Source organism: Parus major, chromosome 8 (assembly GCF_001522545.3).
Source record: "Parus major isolate Abel chromosome 8, Parus_major1.1, whole genome shotgun sequence".
NCBI lineage: Eukaryota > Metazoa > Chordata > Aves > Passeriformes > Paridae > Parus > Parus major.
The window spans coordinates 29,665,301-29,670,503 of NC_031777.1; the positions used below are offsets into that span (position 1 = coordinate 29,665,301).

Below are 5,203 nucleotides of genomic sequence, written 5' to 3' on the forward strand. Positions count from 1 at the left end.
TACATTTAGGGGGGAGAAAAGGCATTTTGGGGAAAGGCAACATCTTCACCTGGTTTCAAGGCCTGCAGACAATGGATGCCTTTAATCCTGCTGCTGTCAGAAGGGCCAGGCTGCTCCGAGCAGCAGCCCCCACCCTTGAAAGGCTGAGCTGAGGCTGGGAGCCAGGAGCAGAGAGCAGTTGCAGTCTGCAGCCTCACAGCCCCGAGGAGACGTGTCAGGAGCAGAACTGCTCCTCTCCTCACGCGGAACGTGGGTGGGAAGGCGGCGGCGGCAGATCCAGATGGGAAAAGGGACTTTCCTGATGCAAGAGCCTGAGAACCACTGGGTAAGAACAGACCTAAGAACAGACCCATCTGGAACAGCAGCTGAGAATGAGGAACTGCCTTGCCTTGGGATCCAGCCCAGAAATCACAGACAGCTTTATCAGAGAGGGGATGGATTTTGTTTCTGAGGCTGTAACACTGGATGCAGCTTGTTCATGTCTTGCTTTAACACCTGGGTGGGAGGATGTGCTCCACTGGCAAAAGAGACTCTGAGGGTTGCATTGTTCATGTGCAGCAATATTTGGACAGCAAACCCACCAGTCTGTCCCATTTCCATATCAGTAGGAAGCTACAGGAAAAAGAGATGGACTCCCTGTCCACTGTGCTAGAGAGGGAGATAAACCCCAGTAAAGCTGACTGGAGAGGAGTTGTTGTGAGGCACAGCCAGTGCTCCAGCTCCTGTCCCATCCAGAGCTCGAGGCTGTGCTTGTTGTGACAGGAAACAAGGCACGAGTCACTGGGGCCCTGTTCAGCAGCCCCAGAGCAGCGTCCCACGCACAGCACATCCCTAAAAACGGCACGGCTTGGTCATTAACCTCTAACCCGAGCCATGGCTTGGCAGGTGAGCAGTTGTATTCCTCGGATCTGATCCATAACAAACCCTGGATCTTCCTCCCAGCACTCATCTTGCCTCCCGTGGACAGGAAAAGCACTTCTAGAAGGAGCCAGGAGCGCCTGGGGCTGTCCCTGGGGCAGCAGCAGCAGCACCTGGCCGGATGCACCTGCCTTTCTCCCAGGAAAGGGGATGCACACTCCCCGGGCACCTGCTGGATCCCAAAATAGGTAAAAAGAGAGCTCTGGGCAGCTTTCAAGTGCTCCCATGCCCAGGATCTCCCAGCTCCCCCTCTGTCCCGTCCATCCTGGGATGGGAGTGTGGCACGGGAAGGAGGAGCACGGCAGTGAGGGACAGGCAATGCAGAGATGAGCACTGCTCCTTTTTGGGATAAGCACATTCCTGCCTGATCAAGAGGTGCCTGTAACCTTTGGAAAGAGGAAGCTGAGGGTTGACTCTGCTCAGATTTTAATCCAGAATTTAAGTTCTTGGTAGCAGGACGTCTGTTTTTATTGTTTGCAGCTTCTGGTGAGGCAGAGCCCTTCTCCAGAGCCAGCCTCGAGCCTCTGTCACAGCACCAGGAACAAATTCCCCCCTTTAAGTGTCTCAGGCTGGCCCCAAAAACTCCCAGTGCACATCAGGGAAATGAAAAACCATCTTCTTACCATCTCAGGGCTAATTCCCGTCCTCTCCCGCGAGCAGCAGGGAAGCACAGGGCAAAGCCCTGCTGGACATGAATTGTCCAGCCCAGAAAGAATTTTAAACACCACTGGGTCAATGACCAGGCTGAACGTCGGGATGGAGAGTAAATAGTGAACTCTGGAGAGCGCCGAACCAGCCTCGGCATCCTGAATGCCACCAATTCCTCGGGGAAGGGCAGGAATCTGGGAAACAGGACATTTCTGCAAGGCTCCGCTTACTTTATGCAAAAATCTTGGCATTTCACAGTCCCATCACGAGCCGGCCCGCGGGGCCCCTCTGCTGTCGTGTCCCAGCACTGCAGAGTTAACTCACACGGCACAAAGATCAGCTCCCTGAAAAACCACCTCATTTCCAGGGGTAAAAATGACCCAGGAAATTCAGCCTCCCACTCACAGAGCAGAGAAGCCCCGAGGAAACCCTGCAAGGACTGTCCCTGATCCACCGGGACCTCACTGCTTAAAGATTCCATTTCCCACCACTTATTTCCACTTAGAGTCCTCTGAGTTACAGTAGCCAGCCAAGACTGTGGTATCCTTCTATTAAAAAGTATTTTAAAGGGGCTTCATTTTCTCTATTGCTACAGAATAATTTCTTCTGTTACCAAGTATCCCCCACCGAGGAACCTCTTTGTTATTGAATATCCAGCAGGCTGCACAGGACCCCGCTTTGGGAACCATTTCGGAACATTTCCAAAGCCCAGCGTTTCTGGAAGCCCTCCCAAGACGAAACAGCCAGTATCGAGGCAAAGTGTGTAATATTTTATTGAAATAAACGTGATTTTTCCACCAAGGGCTCCAGGTGAAACGAGCAGGCTGCGGTGGAGCAGGGCTGGGTGGCTCTGGTGGCCCCAGGATGCCGTGAAGCTCAGATGGCTGCCATCCTTCAGTTATCACAGTACTGTACCTTTACAAGAGACAGCATCAGCACTGTGATAACTGAGCCAGGGCAGCCTGGCAGTCATTGGCCCCTCCGTGGCACTGCCGAGTCCTCGGCGTCCTCAGTGTCCCCAAAACCCTGCCTCACCCCGCAGGTGAAAGCCTCAGGAGCTTTAACACAAGTGGCTTTGCAGCTGAGGTTCACTCCAGGAAATTACCCACATAATTAGCGTTATCTTAATGACCACGGCGGCAGCTCTGAGTGGTTTGAAGCGGCGGCTTCTTCTGGGCAATTCCACCCACGCTGGATTTAATGGAGAAAGAGTAACCAAGCCTCCTACATGGAGCCAGCCCTTCCTCCCCCTTAAATCCAGCCAGCCCTTGGCTCATGCTGCTCGTATTGGGTGTCAGGGAGCAGTGGGGACAGTGGCAGGCAGCCAGGAAAGCTGCTGGAGCCACTCTGGGACAGCAGCATCACCACGGGCACGACACTGTGCCCTGAGCCTGCCAGGCTCCAGCTGCTTGATTTTCCAGGAGCTGGGATTTTCCAGCCCATCCCACACCTTCCCTGGGCTCCTCTGGAGCTTGGCACGTGTGTCTCCAGAGCCAGCACGGCTGATCCTCGCCGAGGGGAGCAGCCCCCGGTGCCAGCTGTGCTCACAGGGACTGCAGCTGCAGGAAGCAAAGAGGGGCCTCCAGGTGTCTGAGGTGGCGTTTTTAGGTCATCAAATCCACATAAAAACATTTGACACACACAATCCCATTAATTAGTTAAATTACAAGCTTCCATCAACCTATATTTTCATCAGCCTGTTTTTTTCTCTTCTTTAAAAACAGGCACTGCTGAAAAGATCACGAAACTACTTCTTCATCCCCCACTTTGTTGTGTATTTCTACAACTTTACCCCTTTCTTGGTTTTTTCATTCCCTAAAACCAGGCATTCTTGAAAACATCACCAAATTATTCCTACAACCCCCAGGTTGCCTGAGGAAATCAGATACATCAAGTTCTGAAACGAGTTTAAAAAAAAACACCACGGTTTTAGGCTGCCCGAGTTAATGTGTTACCAAGTTTCCAATAAAATCTATTTATGATGTTGATGGACTCCAGCAGCACAAGAAGTTTCCACGTTTCCACCAAGAGGAAGCAGAAACTCCAAAAATTGGGGTTTTTTTTAACACTCTAAATAACTCACCTGGCAAAAAGAAGGTGCAGAGATGCTCCAGAGGGCTGTTTTTAAGACAGAAACACAAAACACTCGGCTGGATCCAGCCGTGAACACGCTGCCTTACAAGTTTGCAACTCCAGAGGGCAATGGAGAGGCAAACATGGAATATCAGAGGAGCAGCACGCAGGGGAAAAAAAAAAACCACATTTGTACATTTTAAAACAAACTCCAAACATACATTACATAAAAAGGGGACAGTCAACAGATTATGCAATGCTGACGTCAGGCAGCATGGGTGACTTCAGCATGCATTCCCAAATTTGCAGATTTGCCACTGTTTGGGGATTAATCATTAAGGAATTGGCTGTTGCTAGGAAAGCACAACAAAAACTTGCTAAAAATATTAATGGATTCTGTCCGTGCAAGGGTGGGTTTTGAAAAGGAAAGGAGCTGCATGAGCAACGAGCCCTTGGCTCTCACTCTGAGGTGTTTTCACACCACCATTGATATTCCAGGTGAGGAATTGGACTGATTTTGGGGTGGGATTGGGAATTCTACATTTCCCAGGCTGAGATGATGAGAGAAGAATCACTGCTTTGCAATTCAAGCATGCTTTGATCACTCCATCAGGATTTTACTGTGCTCCAGGAGTTACTGATCACGGTATTAAAGGGAGAGGGAGAACAATTCGTCCCCAGCACCCTCTGGCACAGCAACTGTTGGAGTCACACCCGTATTCCAGGGGCTGATGCCATTTTCTCTGGAGGATCCACCTCTTCCCCCAGTACAAATACAGTTTGTTATCCTGCATCTCACACACACTCTGATTTTTGCTTTGCCTCAGCCAGACTAAAGCTCAAGTAGCTTTACTCCATTTATCTGGAAAAAAACACCTTTTTTATAGCAAAACCCTCATTAGTTTTGGAGTCCAGCACACATTTTTGTTCTTGTTATTGCTAAGGCCCTGCAAATTTCCACACACTTTTTAAACAAACCCTTTACTTTCCAGTGTTTGCTGCCAGTTCTCACCTTTGAAACTCGTTTAAGTTGGCCTGGTTGGCTTTTTAAACTCCAGTTCCACCTCCTGCCCCTTTGGGGCCGGTGACATTTTTGCAGTTGTTTCATAGGAACCAAAATTCCTTGGGACTGGAATTGGGGACGTTCCCTGCCCACAGCCCCAGGGCTCGTCCCTCCCCACCCCTACGCACGGCTCGAGGATCTTCCAGCGCTGCGAGCTGCTCACCCTGCCCGGCCTCGGGAGGTGCGAGGGGAACAAACCTCGTTTTAATTTCCATCTTCCCCAGCGCGGTTTGAACGCCAATCCCGGCGAGCCTGAGGAGGGAAGAAAACAAACAGCCGGTTACGGGGGTAGGGCAGCGGCGGAGCGCCGGGCGGGGACACGGCCGCGGGCACGGAGGCGCTGAGGGGCGGCGGAGCCCGGCAGGGCCCGGCCGGCACCGCCGCTGCCTCCCAACTTCGCTCCGAGGGCGCTCCCCGAGGTTACCTGCAACGGGGGAAAGCCGTGGAGCAGCCGCGGGACGGGACGGGACGGGACGCGGCGGGACCGAGAGCCCTCCCCCG

The 5,203-nt window shown here is 52.0% G+C and overlaps 1 long non-coding RNA gene across 1 annotated transcript; it reads right to left on the bottom strand.

The window, feature by feature from the left end:
- Positions 1-2,315: 2,315 nt before the first annotated feature.
- On the bottom strand, positions 2,316-5,203 carry LOC117244784. Its single transcript, XR_004498516.1, has 2 exons — positions 5,127-5,203; positions 2,316-4,954 (listed from the first exon to the last, which is right to left on the bottom strand). It is a non-coding gene; the product is annotated as an uncharacterized LOC117244784 (long non-coding RNA).